At 39.8% G+C, this 21089-nt stretch overlaps 1 protein-coding gene across 3 annotated transcripts in view; it reads left to right on the plus strand.

Annotated features, from left to right (window-relative positions):
• FANCC (Fanconi anemia complementation group C) overlaps nucleotides 7655–21089 on the plus strand; it is a 258726-nt gene continuing 245291 nt past the window's right edge. The window contains exon 1 of one of the 3 annotated variants that reach the window (XM_021064601.1): nucleotides 7655–7874. The gene's annotated coding sequence lies outside the window, so the exon portion shown is untranslated. Of the gene's footprint in view, nucleotides 7875–7960; nucleotides 8247–21089 lie in introns of those variants that run through there. The other 2 variants (XM_021064599.1, XM_021064600.1) reach the window with 2 other exon arrangements.

Here is a 21089-nt window from a genome sequence, read left to right on the forward strand (position 1 = left end):
GATTCTGGTGCAGTAGAGCTTTAAACAAGCTCTTAGTGCTAATGCTGTAGGTTCACATATTGCAACAAGATCTCAGAGGACAATTATACATTAAAAATATTGTGTGAAGATTCCCTTAGATAGTTTCTGGGCCGAATATAGGTTTACCAAGAGGTTTCCACACTCGAAAAATGAAGAAATACAATGAGGACATCACTTGAGATTTCCATAGCGTGGCTGGCACAGGAGTTCCAAACTCAAGTGCTTCTAGGGGTCAGTCTGGGGCTGGAAGGAGACTACACAGCTGGAGAGACTACCCATCTAAAGGAGGTTCTGCTCTTGAACTATAGCTGATGGGTCCCAGGCAGAAATCCTGTCTCAGGGTGCCCACCTTGCCCATTTTTGAAAAGAAAAGTGGGACATGGAGAAATTTTTTTGGTGCAATCCTCTGATTTCTAAATATTTTCCTTTAATTTTTTTCTCAAATATTCTTCAAGATAAACAAAATAAGTCTGTTGGTCAGATGCAACCTTTGGGTGTGCTTCCTTATTCTTTCTGGCCCAATATTTTGCTAGTTCCTTCAGTGATACATGAGTAGAAGACCTGGTTTCAGCTAAGATGAATGTGGTCTTACTGGGAGCTAAGATATATGCATGAAATAGCCAGGGAGTAATGGAAAGACAGGTGTCTGCAAGTGTGAGAAGAAAAGCAATCCACATCGTTCAAGGAAGAACCAAATCCCACTGAGACTGCAGATGGTGATCTGTCACTTGCTGTCTTGCTTATTTTTTAAATTTTTATTTATTTATTTTTACAGTTAGAATGATTTCTCCTGATACACTGTTTCTATTGGCTTACATGAAAAATAGGAGTGACTGGAGTTCTGTCGTGGTGCAGTGGAAATGAATCTGACTAGGAGCCATGAGGTTGTGGGTTCGATCCCTCGCCTTGCTCAGTGGGTTAAGGATCCAGCATTGCGCTGAGCTGTGGTGTAGGTCACAGATGTGGTTCAGATCAGGTGTTGCTGTGGCTCTGGTGTAGCAACAGCAAAGACAAAAAAAAAAGATAAGAAAGATAGGAGTGACTTTTTTTTTTTTTTTTTTTGGTCTTTTTAGGGCATCACTCACAGCATATGGAAGTTCCCATGTTAGAGGTAAAATTGGAGCTGCAGCTGCCGGCCACATCCACAGCCACAGCAATGCAGAATCCAAGCCACATCTGTGCCCTACACAGCAGCTCATGGTAGCACCAGGTCTTTAACCTGCTGAGTAAGACCAGGGATCCAACTCGAATCCTCATGGATACCAACTGGGTTCATTACCTCTGAGCCAGGACAGGAACTCCAGAAGTGACATTTTTTTTATTACCCTTACATGTGGTAAGAGTATGCCAGGGAAATGAATCAAATGTGACAATAAACGTAACGTGCTTAGCAAAATGCTTGACCTAGTAGATGTTCATTAAACGTTAGTTTCTCCCGCTTGCCTTTATAGATCTTGGACCTTGAGGAGTGAAAGTAGAATGAATACACACGTATGTATATATTATACATATATGTGTATAACATCATACATGTCATGTATGTTGGTGTCATGTCTGGAGTGTTTCCCTTTGTTATCCCACAGTTTTTTCCTAGTTCTATTGAATTATAACTGACATATACGACTGCAACAAGTTAGAGTGTAAATGTAATGACTGGACTCCCCTATATATTATGAAATGATTGCAACAATAGGGCTAGTTAACACCTCCATCATTTTACACAATTACCTTTTCAAAAATGAGAACAGAAGTTCCCATGATGGCTCAGTGGAAATGAATCTGACTAGCATCCATGAGGATGCAGGTTCAATCCCTGGCCTTGCTCAGTGGGTTAAGAATCTGGCGTTGCCCTGAGCTGTGGTGTAGGTCAAAGAAACAGAACAGATCCCACCTGGCAATTGTTGTGGTGTAGGCCGGCAGCTGTTGCTCTGATTTGACCCCTAGCCTGGGAACCTCCACAGGCCAGGGGTGTGGCCCTAAAAAAGACAGGCCATGGGTGTGGCCCTAAAAAAAGACCAAAAAAAAAAAAAAAGAGAGAGAGAGAACATTTAAGATTTACTCTCTTAGCAACATTAAAGTATGTAATACAGCATTCTTAACTGTAGTTACTACACTGTACATTAGATCTCCAGGACTTACTCATCTGGAAGTTTATCTCCCTATTTCCTCCTCTGCCCCAAACAAGGGTTTTATTGTATGACTGGAGTGTACTGAAACCTCAATGTAGTACATAAATAAATGCAGTTAACTAGTCTTATTGGAAAATGCTCGGTAATTAAAGGGTCGATCTGAAACAGACACAAGAATGAGAAAAAAACTTACTTTTTCACTTCATAGTTGCCAGAATTCATCAAACCATAAGTGTGCATAATTTCCTTCATTTGCTATTTTAAAGTGCTTATGCTTAGCATTTCTTTAATACCAACTTCATGCTAAATGAATCATTATGAAATACGTATGAGGAAAATTATTTTTAAGCCATATGCTCATTTAAAAATGTAATTTATTATTTTTTGCAGGCAATAAAAATGTGCTATGTTGGTTAACAACACACCATGATTGGTGGGGAGTGCTTGCCCTAAATAGGAGTGCATTTTTTACTGAACTAAAGAAAATCAGGCTAAAAAGCTTTAATATATATATTCTTTCAAACAGCGTATACCATTGCCCGATGGAAAAATAACAGATTTCGGCTTTCTGGGAATTCTGTCACATTGCACAATGATAGAGTTGTCTCTCCATTCTACAGAATTTATAGAAGTTAAGTGGGTAAGGGTCTCCTGCCTTCTGATATCTTGAGGTGGTTTAGAACTCCCCTACCCCGTCATTTCTTCTTTCTTTTCTTTCTTTCTTTCTTTCTTTCTTTCTTTCTTTCTTTCTTTCTTTCTTTCTTTCTTTCTTTCTTTCTTTCTTTCTTTCTTTCTTTTTTCCTTTCTTTTTGCTTTTTAGGGCCACACCAGCAGCATAGGGAAGTTTCCAGGGCTAGGAGTCAAATCGGAGCTGCAGCAGCTGGCCTACACCACAGCCACAGAAGACAGGATCTGAGTAGCATCTTTGACCTACACCACAGCTCAGTGCAACGCTGGGTCCTTAACCCACTGAGTGAGGCCAGAAATTGAACCTGCATTCTCATGGATACCAGTTGAATTCATTTCTGCTGTCCCACAATGAGAACTCTGCCCCCACCCCCTTTTTAAGGGAACTAGCTACTGTCTTGAGTTTATTCCATTTTGACAACTACCTACTTATTGATCTCTGCTACTGGAAGAGAAGATGTTGATTAATTAAAGGCAGATCCCCTTCGCTAGACAAAGCTTCCCAAGAGTAGAGAATATGTATTTTTTTCTTTCTCGTTTTTTTCATCACAGTAACTTCAGACCCTACTATACTGTCTTAGTTGAGGTTAGCTACTAACAAGACAGACCTAAAATAACAGTAGTTGAAACAAAAAAGATTTATTTTTCTTTATTAGAAAAAGAAGTCCAGAGTTAGGCAAACCAGGTGACTTCCGTGATTACTGGGGACTCAGGTTCCTTTTATTTCTTTTGTTCTGCCATCTTCATTCCATGACCATTGTCCTTCAAGCACTTCATGGTCCAAGATGACCAGACCTCCAATAGGAAGCAAGAGAAAGGCGGAAAGGGTCAAATCCCTCCTTGCCTCTTATTACCTGTCTTTCAAGAGCCTTTCTGAACATCCTGCCCAACAGCTTCCGCATCTCTCTCCCTGGCTACAACTTAGCTACATGGTCCCTACCCGCAAGGGGGGGCTGGGAAATGTAGTCTTTTTTATTGGCATATTGCCATTTAAGTAAAAGCAGTGTTCTGATACTAACAAGGGGAGAGGAAGTGGTAAAATGAATAAGGACGAGCTAATGAGTGTTTTGCAAAGCAAAATGTAGTCATTCAATGTATTTTGACCATTCTTTGAGACTTCCATTTTAAAGTTAAAACTGTTTTGAGTTCCCACGGTAGCGCAGTGGGTTAAGGACCCGACTGGTATCCATGAGGATACAAGTTCGATCCCTGGCCTCGCTCAGTGGGTTAAGCATCCTGCATTGCCGTGAGCTGTAGTGTGGGTTTCATACTCGGCTGGGATCTGGTGTTGCTGTGGCTGAGGCACAGGCTGGCAGCTATAGCTGTGATTTGACCTCTAGCTTGGGAACTTCCATATGACACACCTGCAGTCCTAAAAAAAAAAAAAAATTGAAATAATGGTGGCAGATTCCTCTCCCCCTCAAAATCCCCCCCCAAGTCTTTATTTAACCAAATAAAAAGCTAACTCTGTTAGTCTTCTAATATTATTGACTGGTCCACATCTAGGGAACTCCTGGACTGTATAGGTGAGCTGTGCAATTTCACCCACCTCCAAGATGCCCAGATGAATCTGTGTCTTCAGTGCAGCCGATATGCTTCATGCCTTCTGCTTGGGAGCTTCTCATGAGGTATCCCTTGATTAATTTATTGAGTAGTTTCAGCTAAAGTGCAAATGCTCAGAGACCCAAAGAACAGCAGTGGCCTCCAGGTCCTTAGGGCTTGATTTGCAGTAAGGGGGAGGTACTCATTGACATGAGAATAAATGAAAGGGATGATTGTTGTGAGGACATGGGGGAATCTCACAGACAACTAAGAACAGGAAAATAAACATAGACAGTTTGCCTTAAAATTGTGCTTAGGAGTTCCCATTGTGGCTCAGCAGTAACAAACCTGACTAGTATCCATGAGGATATGGGTTCGATCCCTGCCCTCATTCAATGGGTTAAGGATCTGGGGTTGCCGCGAGCTGTGGTCTAGGTCAAAGATGCTGCTCGGATCCTATTTTGCTGTGGCTGTGGTGTAGGCCAGCAGCTGTGGCTCCGATTTGACTCCTAGCCTGGAAACTTCCATATGCTGCACGTGTGGCCCTAAAAAGCAAAAAAAAAAAAAAAAAGAAAAAAAAAAAAGAAAAAGAAAATTAAATGCACTTAAAAATGGAATGTTGGGAATGGACACTGCCCTCTCTCTCTCATGAAAAACACAGTCTTTCAACTTTTTTGCTTTCTCCTGCTACCCAACTTTGTTTCCTCATACTTTTTCTTCCCATAGTAACTTCGTTTGGCATGGGTTTTGGCTTGTATGATGTGGGGATGATACAATCAATCTCAGGGCTGCAAATTTTTTTTTTTTTTTTGTCTTTTTAGGGCAGCACTCACAGCATATAGAGGTTCCCAGGCTGGGGGTCGAATCAGAGCTGCAGCTGCTGGCCTACACCACAGCCACAGCCACAGCCACAGCCATGTGGGATCCAAGCTGCTTCTGTAACCTACACCACAGTTCACGGCAATGCTGGATCCTTAAGCCACTGAGCAGGGCCAGGAATTGAACACGTGTCCTCATGTATCCTAGTCAGGTTCTTTACCACTGAGCCACAACAGGAACTCCCAGTGCTGCAATTTCAAATTCCCCAATAGCTTGATTGGTTCAGTGAGGGTCAGGTTACTATTCCTGATTCAAGTAGCTGTGACAGGAAACTGGGCAACTAGTACAAATACGTCTTCCTAAGGTGCATTTGTTCAACAGAGCCTAGGGAATGAGCGTGTGTGTGTGTGTGTGTGTGTGTGTGTGTGTGTGTGTGTGTGTAGGGAGGTGGTCTGGTACCCAGATTTGGTTGGAAGCAAGAGAATGGCCAGTGATAAGAAGCACAAGCACTAGAGTCACTTGTGAGTGCTTCACATACAAGCACAAGCACCAGAGTCACTTTGTGAGTGCTTCAAATACAACACCTACTAGTAGAGACTGACCTGTGCATTAGCAGGGATTACCTGTGAAATTGGAATATTGCCTATCACATAAGATTGCTGTGAGAATTTAAGAAAATAATCAGGCCGAAGTATCAGACTAGTGCCTGGGACTTAATAAATACTCATTAAGTATTCAGTTGAGATACCAGAGACAAGTATCAAAGTCAAGGATAAAATAGTGTTAAGTGTTGAGCTGCTATATGAGAGATGGAAATGAGGTGGGTGTTTGGCCCAATTCTGAAAACATGAGTCTTACTACAATGGTGAGATTCCAAGGCAGTTTATTTGTTTGAATTTTGAAGGAAGGTTGGATAATGTCAGTAACTTTGCAGCACTCAGCTGTAGTGTTTCTCCCTCTAGAATGCAAAGATTCTAAAGGATGGATTCCATTAGACTAGATTTTAATTCTAAGGGTGAAATAACTTTCACTTACATATGCCATTTTTCATTTTTGTCATATTATTTGTGATCTGACTTTATACTGTGACCAAAGTTGTTTCTAGAAGCACATATAGTCAATGTTATGAGGGAGTTTAAAATAGGATTCAGGAGTTCCTGCTGTGGTGCAGTAGGTTAATGATCCAGCTTTTTTCTGCGGAGGTGCGGGTTAGATCCCTGGCCCCGGGCAGTGAGTTAAGAATCTAGCATTGCTAGATGCAGGTCGAAGCTCTGGCTTGAACTCCATCCCTGGCCTTGGAACATCCATCTCTGGGGTGTTTGTGTGTGTGTGTGTGTGTAGCTGAAAAAGAAAAAAAAAATAGGGTTCATATCTAAGTATTTTTCTCAGGAAACTTTTCAGGTATTCTAAAAAGCAATCACCTCATTATTGCTTAAAGTTTTAGGATAGTTCCATACATATGGATGCCAGATTAAATAAATGTCTATAAATCCCTATAAATACATTATAGTGGGAAATTTATACTGTGAAGCTGTAGTTTTATAAATATAAGGCACTGATTTTTTTAAAAAATTAAAACTTGTTAGTTTTTTTTTTTACAACTTAAACATCTATGAAAAACATTCACGCATTCCTAAATTCAAGAATTAAAAAAAACAACAAACCAAGACATGCTAATCTTAACGACATGAATGGAAATGTACAGAAAATGCTGCTTTCCATTTATTTAAGTGGTTTAAATACAGTGTTGAACTGATTTGAACTCCAAACACTATGGAACCGATTTAGGTGGTAGTTAGGGACATTAACCCAAGAAAGATTCCTTTTTCGTGTGTAACTGCACCTCGAAAATCATATTCGAGGCCTCCTTTAAAAGTTTTACCTTGATAAAAGACTCAATTTTCTTTTTTTTCTTTTTGTCTTTTCTTAGGGCCAAGCCGGGGGATACGGAGGTTCCCAGGCTAGGGGTCTAATCGGAGCTGCAGCTGCTGGCCTACGCTAGAGCCACAGCAACGCCAGATCCAAGCCACGTCTTCGACCTACACCACAGCTCACAGCAACGCCGGATCCTTAACCCACCGAGCAAGGCCAGGGATCAAACCCGCAACTTCATGGTTCCTAGTCGGATTCGTTTCCGCTGTGCCTCGACGGGGAACTCCAATTTTTCTTTTAAAAACTAAATTTCATTTTCCCTTCTCTGCATTTTGAATATAATCTTGAAATCATTGGGCAGCAACCGATTAAAATCCCAGTTTTCTCCGCTGCGGGTCCCTCCTACAGTCTAGTTAGATCACGACATAAGCACAAAGTCCGAGAACCTCCAATGAAGCCTCAGCTGCCCTACTCGCCCGGGAGTCCGCCAGGAGTCCGGCCGGGCAGATTCGACTTCCGGCCCAGCCCTGGGCCCCCGCCCCGCCCCCACGAGCACGAGATTCGTCCGAATTTTCCCGCGATGCCGCGGGGGCGCGGGGCCGCGGGCCAGGCCCCAGAGTGCATCGCGGGTACGTGCGCGCGCGGCTCCACTGCGGAGCGACCGCGGGAAAATTCCAAATAAGCCAAAACAAAACAAAAAGCCAGTACGAGGAAAAGGCTAACTTTCAAACCACAGAACCCGGGAGGTGGCAGCCTTTCCGCTACTGTCCAAACTGCTGAAGCAGCTCTGGCGCGGACCACCCGGTAAGAGGCCGCAGAACGAGAGCGAGGGCAGCTGCCTCCCTCGGGGGTCTGGCTGACACGTCAGCCTGGGGGTGTAGGATGGGGGGTTAGGGAGGGAAGGCTCGCGAGAACTTTCGCTGCGCTCCCCTAAGTAGGTGGGTGAGCCGTGCTCCTGCAGTGTGCAGGGGTTGGGGAAGAGACGTGTAGGGGTTTCAGGTGGCGCCAATCTGCGGGGGGGCGTGGTCAGGGGCGGGGCAGCTCCAGGGGATGGAGCCAATGGAGTGGCCACCCGGAAGCGAGCCCCCAGAGCGGTGGGAGCTGGGAGTTGGCGTTTTGGTTCTTTTTGTTCCTTGAGCAGAGGCTGCTATATCTTCTTAAAAGGAAGGAGCAAAGGTGAATTTCTTCTCCCCGGGACTGTAGGAGCCGTGAAAAGCTCGCCTTTCTTAATCCTTTGCTCTTTGCAGCTGGCCGCAAGCTCCCCGCACCGCTACGCCCCAACCCCCCTATTAGAGGAGCCCGGGGCGCGGCGGTTACCCATCCTTCTCTCCTGGCCTTTCCTCCTCATCCTAGGAGGGAAAGAGGGTTTTGATGGGCGAACTCTCTGATGGGTTCTCTCTCTTTTTTTTTTAATGGCAGGCTAAATAGCGTCCAAAGCCTTTGAGAGGTGTCTTTTGGGGAAGTGGGGAAGGGCGGTGCTTGTTTAAGCTTGCTTTTTTTCCTGTTTTGTACGTAGACTCGTTTACAGCCTTGAACTCTCTGTGGTCATGTTGTGTGGGCTGGAGAAGTCTGGAGGGGGAAAAAGATTTGGGGTTTTTGAAACATGAGAAATTTGGGACCAGGATGTCAAGGAAAGGCCAACGAATTCTCCAGCGAAGACCTGTCTGTGCCTCTGCGTTTGTCTTAATCGGAAACTGTTGGAAAGCTCCCTGGCTCCTGGTTTCATTCCAGCCTGTGTCCCATTTAATACTTCTTAACTGAGATGTGATTGATATATTTATCAGATGGACGGGGCACTTTTGGACCACCCAACTTCATTTCTTTCTGGATGTCACTCACCTTTAGTGATGTGCAGCTCGGAACATTTTCTCATTACTCCCCTCAAGAGGGAAGGAAATGTTGTTACAAATGATAGAATTCATACCATGTGTTGGGATCATTTATTACATAAGCTTAGATAGAAACATACTCACTGTGACTTTATCCATTAAACTTAAATCGGTGTTTCAATCTAACATACTGTACCAACTTCACAAGGAAATAAGCCCTCATATACATTACTTATATAAGTGTACAAGAAAGATTGCGTCAAAAAACAATTTGCTTTTCCTAGTTAAATCAAAGTCCTCTTTCCCCAAGAGTAAAAGTTAGATCCCGCTGTTACAGGATTAGGCTAATTATACTTTGATATATTACACATATTAATTCTTTTTTTTCCAGTATTTAGTCATATCCTTCTTGATTTCTTGAAAAACACTTACTGAGGCTCCTGAAAAGAACAGCAAACTCTGTATTGGGTTATCTGAATTTTCTGTTCTGTTCTCTAATAAAAAGCATTAAGTTGATTGATTGGCTGGATGTGAAAGATGTGTTTCTGCATGTATGTGAAACTGCGTGTGTATTTTAAAATAAATGGTATTTTTAACCAGTTCCAGATTTCAGCAAGTAGTTCCAGTAACAATTACACAAATTTTCTATTTATGAAAACCAGTTACAGGGAGGCCAGCCTGGCCAGTAGAAAGTTGGATTGATTATCCAGGCCACAGAGAGAGCCAGGGAAATCTCACATGTGTGGCAGTTCCAGCTTGGTAGTGGTAGAGCCTCAAATCAGGCCGGAAGTCAGCACCAAATGGATTATCACTATTTTTCAATTGAAATATAGTCGATTTACAGTATTGTGTTAGTTTCAGGTGTATAGTGTAGTGATACAGTATTTTTGTAGGTTATATTACATTATAGGTTATTATAAGATAGTGGGTATCATTCCCTATGCTATACAGTATATTTGTGTTGCTTATCAGTTTTATATATAGTAGTTTGTATCTGTTAATCCCATACCCCTAACTTGTCCCTCCCCACTTTTCTCTCCCCTGTGCTAACCACAAGTTTGTTTGCTGTATCTGTGAGTCTGTTTCTGTATTGCATCTACCTTCATTTGTATTATTTTTTTAGAATTCACATATAAGTGATATCATACAGTATTTGTCTTTCTCTGTCTCACTTATTTCACTAGCATAATATTCTCTAGGTCTATCTGTGTTGCTACAAATGGCAGCATTTAAGTTCTTTTTATGACCGAATAATATTAATATCCATGTGTGTAGAACACACATACATAGACTCCACATCTTAACCCACATCTGTTGATGGACACTTGGGTTACTTTCATATCTTGTCTATTGTCAGTAGTGCTGCTGTGGACATTGGGGTGCATATATCTTTTCGAATTAGTGTTTTTGTTGTTTTCCAGATGTGTATAGGAGTAGATCATATGATAGTTCTACTTTTAGATTTTTAAGGATCTTCCATGCTGTTTTCCTTAGTGGCTTCACCAATTTACATTTCCATCAACAGTGCAAAAGGATTCCCTTTTCTCTACATGCTTGGCAAAATTTGTTGTTTGTAGACTTTTTGATGATAGCAATTCTGACACATGCGAGTGTGATGTAATAACTCATTGTGGTTTTGATTTTCCTTTTTTTTTTTTTTTTTGGCTGTGCCCATGGCATGTGGAAGTTCCTGAGCCAGGGACGGAATCCATGCCATAGCAGTGACAATAGCAGAACCTTAACCCACTTAGCCACCAGGAAACTCCTTGGTTTGCATTTTCCTAACTATTAGTGATGTTGAGCATCTTTTCATGTGCCTGTTAACCATCTATATGTCCTCTTTGGAAATATGTCTTTTCAGGTCTTCTGCCCATATTTTGACTGGGTTGTTTGGTTTTAGGTGTTGAGCTCTTTGTATATTTTGGATATTAAGCCCTTGTTGGTTGTATCATTTGCAAGTATTTTCTCCCATTCTGTAGGTTGTCATTTCATTTTGTTGGTGATTTCCTTTGCTGTGAAGAAGCTTTTATGTTCAACTAAGTCCAATTTGTTTATTTTCTTTTTTTTTTTTTTCTTTTGCCTTAGGAGACTGAGCCAAGAAAATATTGCTGCAATTTATGGCAAAGAGTGTTCTGCCTGTGTTTTCTTCCTTGAATTTTATGGTTTTGGGTCTTAAGTTTAGGTTTTTAAACCATTTTGAGTTTATTTTTGTATACCATGTGAGGGAATATTCAAATTTCATTGTTTTACATGTGGTTGTCCAGTTTTCCCAGAACTACTTGTTGAAGAGAATATCTTTTCTCTGTTATATATCTTTGTTTCCTTTGTCAGAGATTAATTGGCTATTGGTGTGTAAATTTGTTTCTGGGCTCTGTATTCTGTTCTATTGATCTATGTATCTGTTTTTGTGACAATACCATTTTGTTTTAATTATTGTAGCTTGGTAATATAGTCTGAAGTCTGGGAAGGTTATACCTCCAGCTTTGTTCTTTTTTCTCAGAATTGCTTTGGTCATTCAGGGTCTTTTGTGTTTCCATATAAATTTTAGGAGTATTTGTTCTGTGAAAAATGTCATGGGTGTTTTGATACAGATTGCATTAAATCTTTGGATTGCTTTGACTAATATGACTTAATAATATCAATTCTTCCAGTCTGAGTACATGGGGTATTTTTTCATTTCTTTGAATCATCTTCAGTTTCCTTCATCAGTTTTATAATTTTCAGAGTATAGGTCTTTTACCTCCTTGAGTAAGTTTATTCCTATATTTGTGTTTTTTTTGGATGTGATTTTTATTTTATTTATTTATTTATTTATTTTATTTTTATTTTTATTTTTATTTTTTTACAGAATAAAATACATACATTTACACACAATTACATTCACACAGATTATTATAACATGGATCTTAAGAAACAGATTAAGTGACTCCCACTGGAGAAGTGGAATGGAAAATATGCTGAGACAAATAGGAAATTTATTCTATACTTTATCCCAATTTTATGGCTTTCATCTTTACTACTTAGTTTTATCTATTACATTTCAATTTTTCTTTAAAAATTAGCGTTATAGTAAATTGTTATATTATGCAACTAAAATTTATAAAGAAAGCCTTATATACCATTAAATATTTTATATAGCATAGTAAAAAGAATAACAACTAGTAAGCATAACAAAAATAATACACCCTCTGAAAATAAGTAGAATATAAAATGCATAAGTTGGTTAAAAAACAGTGTAACTATATAATTATGTCCTCACAATTTGTTCCATCTCATTGATTCTTCAATAAATGCATTACACCATTCTAGGTGATGTGATAAACAAGACATTATAGACTTTACATTGTACCATGGAGAGAAATGGTTATTAATAATACAATTGTTGAACTGTATTATTTAATTGTACAGTGGCATTATTTAATTGTAATTATCATAAGTTCTTTGATGGAGAGGAAATCAGCATCAGATCTAAGAAGACTTCAGCATTCCAAGAATGATGTCAAATGACCCCCTTCATGGTGGATTATGCACTTATTTACTATGAGATTTATTTCTTCTCCAGAGATTCCTTGTTTGTGTATCAATTGTAGATTTTTGGTTTGCAATTATTCTGAAGTTTTGATGTAAGAGTCTATATGTATATGAGATTGTTTTAAGTTGTTGTTCTCTTAATTGCAAGTTCATCTCCGGTGTCCCGCATTTGTACCCACCTCTTCTCATGATTTCTGATTTTGATGGTATAATTGTGCATGGATGATTTCGTATCTTTACTATATAGATACCTTTACTGGTGAGCCTTGTCATTTGTGGAATTTTTGTTTCCTGTTGCTGATCTTTTCTTTTCTGCCTAGAGAAGTTCCTTTAGTATTTGTTGTAAGGCTGGTTTAGTGTTGCTGAATTCTCTCAGCTTTTGCTTATCTGAGAAGGTTTTGATTTCTCCTTCAAATCTGAATGAGAGCCTTGCTGGGTAGAGTATTCTTGGTAGGAGGTTTTTTCCTTTCATCACGTTAAGTATATCATGCCACTCCCTTCTGGACTGCAGAGTTTCTGCTGAAAAATCTGCCAATACCCTTATTGGGGTTCCCTTGTATGTTACTTGTTTCTTTTCCCTAGCTGCTTTCAAGATTTTCTCTTTGCCTTTAATTTTGGTCAGTTTGATTATTATGTGTCTTGGTGTGTTTCTCCTTGGGTTTACTTTATATGGTACTCGTTGTGCTTCCTGGATTTGAGTGAGTGGTTCCTTTCCCATGTTAGGGAAATTTTCGGTTATTATCTCTTGGAATATTTTTTCTGTCCCCTTCTCTCTCTCTTCTCCTTCTGGCACCCCTATAATACAGATGTTGGTGCGTTTAACATTGTCCCAGAGTTCCCTGAGACTCTCTTTATTTTTTTTCAATCTTTTTTCTCTTTGCTGTTCTGCATCCGTAATTTCTTCTAATCTGTCCTCCACCTCGCTTATTCGTTCTTCTGCCTCCTGTACTCTGCTGTTAGCTGCTTCTAGTGAGTTTTTTATTTCAATTATTGTATTTTGCATCTCCTTGTTTAAGTTTTATATCTTGTATCTCTTTGGTCAGTGTTTCCTGTAAGTTATCCATCTTTGCCTCCAGTTTATTTCCAATGTCTTGCATCATCTTCAGCATTGACAGTCTAAAGTCTTTTTCCTGGAGGCTGAGAATCTCCTCATTGCTTAGCTGATTTTCTGGGGTTTTTCCTTTCTCCCTCATCTGAGTTATAGTTCTCTTTCTTTTCATTTTTATAGGTTTTTGGTGTGGTGACCTTTTTATAGATAATAGAGCTGTAGCCTCTCTTACTTCTGGTGTCTGTCCCCCTTGTGGCTGAAGTCAGTATGGGGGGCTTGCTGTAGGCTTCCTGATGGGAGGGGCTGATGCCTGCCCACTGGTAGGTGGAGCCGATTCTAATCCCTCTGGTGGGTGGGGCTTAGTCTCTGGATGGGATTAGGGGCTGCTGTGTGCCTGAGGCTCTTTAGGTAGCCTGTTTACTAAGGGGTGGGGCTGTGATCCCACCTGGATTGTTGTTTGCCCTGGGGCTTCTCAGCACTGACTGATGGGTGGGGCCAGATTTTCCCAAAATGGCCACCTCCAGAGAAAGGCAACTGCTGAATATTCCCCTGAGAGCTTTGCCTTTAATGTCCTTCCCTCACAACAAGCCACATTCACCCCTGTTTTCCCATGATGTCCTCCAAGAACTGCAGTCAGGTTTGACCTAGGTTCCTGTGGAGACCTCATTCTGCCCTTGGACCTAGTGCATGTGAAAGTCTGTGTGCGCCTTTTAAGAATGGGGTCTCCATTTCCCCCAGTCCTGTGGAGCTCCTGCGCACAAGCCGTGCTGGCCTTCAATGCCAGATGCTCCAGGGGCTCTTTCTCCCAGTGACAGATCCCAGCATGTGAGGGTTTGATGTGGGGCTCAGAACTCTCACTCCTGTAGGTGAGTCTCTGTGAGCCAGTTAGTTTTCAGTCTGTGGAGCTTCCCACCCAGGAGGTATGGGGTTGTTTATATCACGAAATCACCCCTCCTACCTGTGGATGTGGCCTCCTCTTTTTCTTCTGGAGTAGGGTATGGGTTTCCGGTCCATTTGGGTGGCGATTGCTCAGTCTTTAGTTGTGAATTTTGTTGTTTTTAGGAGAGAAGTTGAGCTCCAGTACTTCTATTCTGCCATCTTAATCCCGTCTCCTGGATGTGATTTTTAAAGGGATTGTTATTTTACTTTTTCCTTCTGATTTCATTATTAGTGTATGGAATCACAACAGATTGCTGTCTTGTATCCCATGATCTTGCTGATTTCATTTATTCTGTAGTTTTCAGTGGACACTAGGGTCTGCATAGAGTATCATATCTGCAAATAATGGCAGTTTTATCTCTTCCCTTCCGATTTGGATGCCATTTCTTTCTTTCTTTCTTTCTTTTTTTTTTTTTTTTTTTTGTCTTATTGCTGTGGCTAAGGCTTCCGATACTGTGTTATGTAGAGATGATGAGAATGATCATTCTTGTCTTGTTTCTGAGGTTAGCAAGAAGGCTTTCAGCTTTTCACTGTTGAGTATTTATGTTGGCTGTGGATGTCTTGAATGGCTTTTACGTTGAGATATGTTCCCTCCATACTCAACTTGATGAGAGTTTTTTGTTTTTTTTTTTTTTTGTCTTTTTGTCTTTTTGTTGTTGTTGTTGTTGTTGCTATTTCTTGGGCCGCTCCCACGGCATATGGAGGTTCCCAGGCTAGGGGTTGAATCGGAGCTGTAGCCACCGGCCTACGCCAGAGCCACAGCAACGCGGGATCCGAGCCGCGTCTGCAACCTACACTGCAGCTCACAGCAACGCCGGATCGTTAACCCACTGAGCAAGGGCAGGGAGCGAACCCGCAGCCTCATGGTTCCTAGTCGGATTCGTTAACCACTGCGCCACGACGGGAACTCCTGATGAGAGTTTTTATCATGAATGACTATCGAATTTTGTCAAATGCTTTTTCTGTGTTTATTGAGATGATCATTTGGTTTTTGTCTTTTCTTTTGTTAATGTGGTATATCATAGTGATTGATTTGTGTATGTTGAGCCATCCTTGTAACCCTGGAATAAATCCAAGCTGAGTATGGTGTATGATCCTTTTTATGAATTGTTGAATTTCATTTGCTAATATCTTATTGAGGATTTTGTGTTTTCATCAAAGATCTTGACCTGTAATTTTCTTTTATTGTATTGCCTTTGTCTGGTTATGGTATCAGGGTAATGGTGGCCTTGTAGGATTTATTTAGTAGTCTTCCCTTCTCTTCAATGTTTTGGAACAGTTTGAAGATAGGTATTACTTTTTCTTTATATGTTTGGTAGAATTCCCTATGAAGCCATTGCATTTGGTACTGGACTTTTGTTTGCTGGGAGGTTTCTGGGCTTTGGGGCTTTTTGGTTTTTTTTGTTTTTTAATTACAGATTCAGTTTCATTTCTAGTGATCAATCTATTTGAATTGCCTGTTTCTTCTTGACTTAATCTTGGCAGGCTGTATGTTTCTAGAAATTGGTCCAATTCTACTAAGTTATCCCATTTGTTGGCATATAACTATAGTATTCTCTTATTTTTTTTTTTTTTTGTATCTTGGTAGTATTGGTTATTATTTCTCCTCTTTTTAAAAAATTTTATTTATTTGGGTCTTCTTATCATCAGTTGATAAAGTGGGTTTATAATTTTGTTTATATTTTCAAAAAACCAGCTTTTGATTTCATTAATCTTTTCTATTTTTTTTTCGTCTTTATTTACTTCCTCTCAGATCTTTATTATTTCCTTCTTTCTGCTGACTTTTGGGTTTTGCTCTTCTTTTTCTAATTCTTTCAGTTGATAGATTTGGTTGTTTGAGATTTTTCTTGTTTATTTAAAAAAAATTTTTTTTTGTCTTTTTAGGGCCACAACCAAAGGCATATGGAGCTTCCCTAGGGGTCTAATTGGAACTGTAGCTTCTGGCCTATGCCACAGCCCCAGCAATGCCAGATCTGAGCTGCAGCTGCAACCTACACCACAGCTCATGGTAACACTGGATCCTTAACCCACTGAGCAAGGCCAGGAATCAAATCTGCATCCTCAAGGATGCTAGTCAGATTTGTTTCCGCTGAGCCATGATGGGAACTCCCAGATTTTTCTTGTTTCTTAAGGAAGGCCTGCGTCACTATGAACTTCGCTCTTAGAACTTTTGCTTCATTCCATAGAGATTGGAAAGTTGTGTTTCTATTTTAATTTGTCTCAAAGTATTTTTTTTTTTTTTGTCTTTTGTCTTTTTTTTTTTGTCTTTTTGTTTTTGTTGTTGTTGTTGTTGCTATTTATTGGGCCGCTCCCGCGGCATATGGAGGTTCCTAGGCTAGGGGTTGAATCGGAGCTGTAGCCACCGGCCCACGCCAGAGGCACAGCAACGAAGGATCCGAGCCGCGTCTGCAACCTACACCACAGCTCACGGCAACGCCGGATCGTTAACCCACTGAGCAAGGGCAGGGACTGAACCCGCAACCTCATGGTTCCTAGTCGGATTCGTTAACCACTGCGCCACAACAGGAACTCCTCAAAGTATTTTTTGATTTCTTCTTTGATTTCATCAACCCATTGGTTTTTTAGTAGCATATTGTTTGGTCACTACATGTTTGTACTTTTCCTGTTTTTGTTTTTCTTCTGTAGTTGGTTTCTACTTTCATAATATTGTGGCCACAAAAAAATACTTGTTATAATTTCTATCCTCATAAACTTGTTGAGACATGTTTTGTGAGCTAGTGCATGGTCTATCCTGGAGAGTGTTCCAGGTGTACTTAAAAAGAATGTGTATTCCTTTTTTGTGGGGGAAGAATATAATGTCCTGTAGATATCAGTTAAATCTAACTTTCATGTTTTAAGAGCACTCTTGTCTCAGTGATTTTCTGTCTGATAATCTACCCATTAATGTAAGTGGGATGTCTGAGTAAGGGTAAGTCTTTTCTTACTTCATTCTCATCAATTTCGAGCCCCTCCCCCCATTTTTGTCTTTTTTTTTTTTTTAGGGCCACACCCTGGGCTTATGGAGGTTCCCAGACTAATCGGAGCTGTAGCCATCAGCCTATGCCACAGCCACAGCAATACCAGATCTGAGCTGCATCTGCGACCTACACCACAGCTCACAGCAGTGCCGGATCCTTAACCCACTGAGTGAGGCCAGGGATCAAACCCGCAACCTCATGGTTTCCAGTTGGATTCATTTCCACTCTGCCACTATGGGAACTCCTCAATTTTGCCCCTTATGTCTGTTAGTATTTGCTTTATATATTTGCGTATAACATGGACAAATATAGCATGTATGTTAACAAGTGTATCGTTTTCTTGTACTGATCCTTTTATCATTATATAATGCCCTTCTTTGTTTTTCATTATAGACTTTGTTTTAAAGTCTGCTTTTTTCTGAATTGAGTATTGCTACCCCTGCTTTATTGTTGTTTCCATTTGCATGAAATATCTTTTGTTTTTTTCTGAATTGAGTATTGCTACCCCTGCTTTATTGTTGTTTCCATTTGCATGAATTATCTTTTTTCATCCTCAGTCTGTTTGTGACTCTGAAGAGAGTCTCTTTTAAGCAGCATATAGATGGGTCTTGTTTTTTCATCCAGTCAGCCACCTGGTGTCTTTTAATTAGAGCATTTAGTCCATTGACATTTAAAGTAATTTTTGATAGGTATGTTGCCATTTTATTCCTTGTTTTCCAGTTGTCTTTGTAGTTCTTCTCTGTTCATTTCTTCTTTTTGTTTGTCCCATTTTGATTTGATGATTTCTTTCCTTTTTTTTTTTTTTTTTTTTTTTGGCTTTTTTGCCTTTCTAGGGCTGCTTCCCGTGGCATATGGAGGTTCCCAGGCTAGGGGTCTCATTGGAGCTGTAGCTGCTGGCCTACACCAGGGCCACAGCAACATGGGATCTGAGCCACGTCTGTGACCTATACCACAGCTCACAGCAACGCTGGATCCCCAGCCCACTGAGCAAGGCCAGGGATTGAACCCACAACTTCATGGTTCCTAGTTGGATTCGTTAACCACTGTGCCACGACTGGAATCCATTGATTTGATGATTTTCTATTCTAGTATGCTTGGGATCCTTTTTTCTTGGTTTTTGTCTATCTGTTGTAGGTTTTTGATTTGTAGTTACCATAGGGTTCATATATGTTGACCCATAATTATATCTACTTGCTTTAAACTGATAGTCATTTAAGCTCAAACATATTCTAAAAGGTCTATGTTTTTTACTCCCCTCCTGCACATTTTGGTTTTGATGTTTATTTTATATCTTCATGCTTATCCCTTTACTGTTTATTATAGTTATAGTTGCTTTTACATTTTTTTGTTTTTTAATCTACGTACTGGCTTATTTTTCTTCTTTTGCTGTTTATTGTTATAATTGTTTTTACAATTTTTAAAAATCTACTTACTAGCTTAAGTGACCTTCAGTCCTTACTATATATTTACCTTTCTTACTGGGATTTTCCCTTTCCTATTGAATCTTACTTCTTTTCCATTTAGAGAAGACCCTTCAGCATTCCTTCTAATATAGGTTTAGCATTGTCAAATTCTTTTAGTTTTTGCTTGTCTGAGAAGTTCTTCATACCTCCTTTTATTCTAAGAGGTAGAATATCATAGGTTACAAGTTTTTCTGACTTGGGAGTTTGAATATATCCTCCCTTCTGGCCTACAAAGTTTCTGTAGACACATCAGCTGATAGCCAGCCTTGTGGGAATTTTCTTGTATATGACTCTTTGTTTTTCTCTTCTTGCCTTTGGAATTCTCTAACTTTTGGCATTTTAATTATAGCATGTCTTGGTGTGGTTCTCTTTGGGTTCATCTCATTTGTACCTGGATCCTTGCTTCCTTCTTTAGGTTTTGGAAGTTTTCAGCCATTATTTTTAAAGTCCATTTTTGATCCCTTTCTCTCTCTCTTCTTCTGGAACTCTTATTATGTGAATGTAACCTTTTCAGAAATGCTCTTTATCAGGTTGAGAAAATTTCCTTCTGTTCCATATTGTTGAGAGTTTTTAACATGAATAAATGTTGGATTTAGTCAGATGCTTTTCTGTATCTGTTGAGATAGCTGTGTGATTTTGTTTCTTTATTAATTATAACATTACATTAACTTTTTAATGTTATACCAGCCTTGCATTCCTAGGATAAATCCAACTTGGTTATCGTATGTAATCCTTTTTACATGTTATTGGATTTGATTTAGTAATATTTTGTTTAGGATATTTGTGTCTACGTTCTTGAGGAATATTGGCAGGTAATTTTCTTGTGCCATCTTTGTTTGATGTTGGTCTTATGATAATACTAGCATTTTAAAATGAATTGGGAAGTGTTCCCATCTCTCATATTTTCTGGAAGAGCTTGTGAATGATAAGTATTATTTCTTCTTTAAATATTTGATAGAATTCACCCATGAAGTTATCTCTTCCTGGATTTTCTTTTATTGGAAAATTTTAAATGACAAGTTCAATTTCTCTACATATTATAGTTGAGTTTTTATTTTCACTTTTCTTCTTGCTAAGTTATTTCTCACCAGGATTTTCCTTTCTCCATTATCTAAGTTGTGTAATTTGTTGCTATAAAAGTGGTTCGATTTTTTTCTTAAGAATCCTTTTTAAGTCTATGATGATCCCTGTTTCATTTATGATTCGGGTAATTTGTATCCTTTCTCTTTCTTTCTTGATCAGTGTAACTAAAGGTTTATCCATTTTGATCTTTTCAAATAACCAACGTTTTGTTCCATTTGATTTTATCTGTTGTTTTCCTGTTTTCTCTTTCATCGATTTCCAGTCTAATGTTTATTGTAGATTTTCCTTCTGCTTGCTTTGGGTTTGGTTTGCTGTTCTTTTTCTAGTTTTTAAGGTAGAAACTTAAGTTATTGATTCGAGACCTTTATTCTTTTCTAATACAATCGTTCAGAGTTAACAGATTTCTTTTTAAACACTGCTTAAGCTGCATCCCCCAAATTTTGATATGTTTTGTTTTTGTTTTCAGTTCAAGATATTTTCTATTTTCATCTGTGATTTCTTTTTTGACCCATGTTATTTAGAAGTGTAGTGCTTAACGTCCATATATTTTCATATATTTTTGTTATTGACTTCGAAATTTAAGTCCATTGTGGTCAGAACGTGTGCTTTTAAAATTTATAAAACCTATTATTTTGGCAATATAACAGCAAAACAACTGTATTTCTACCCAGCAATATAAAGCTATCTTTACAAGTGAACAGGTTTTTTTTTTTTTTTTTTTTTGTCTTTTTGCCATTTCTTGGGCCGCTCCAGCGGCATATGGAGGTTCCCATTTCTTGGGCTGCTCCAGCGGCATATGGAGGTTCCCAGGCTAGGGGTCGAATCGGAGCTGTAGCCGCTGGCCTACGCCAGAGCCACAGCAAGGCAAGATCCGAGCCGCGTCTGCAGCCTCACCACAGCTCATGGCAACGCCGGATCGTCAACCCACTGAGCAAGGGCAGGGATCGAACGAGCAACCTCATGGTTCCTAGTCCGAGTCGTTAACCACTGTGCCATGACGGGAACTCCACAAGTGAACAGGTTTTACTCTTTACCAAAACGAGCAAATGTGCAGTCTCAAGGGTCATTGCATTACTTGCTTACTCTGTTTTCAAAATCAGTCATAGTCCCACTTGATATTCTGTTGTCTAAAGATTGTTGTTAAGTTC

The sequence above is a fragment of the Sus scrofa genome, chromosome 10 (assembly GCF_000003025.6).
Source record: "Sus scrofa isolate TJ Tabasco breed Duroc chromosome 10, Sscrofa11.1, whole genome shotgun sequence".
Classification (NCBI taxonomy): domain Eukaryota; kingdom Metazoa; phylum Chordata; class Mammalia; order Artiodactyla; family Suidae; genus Sus; species Sus scrofa.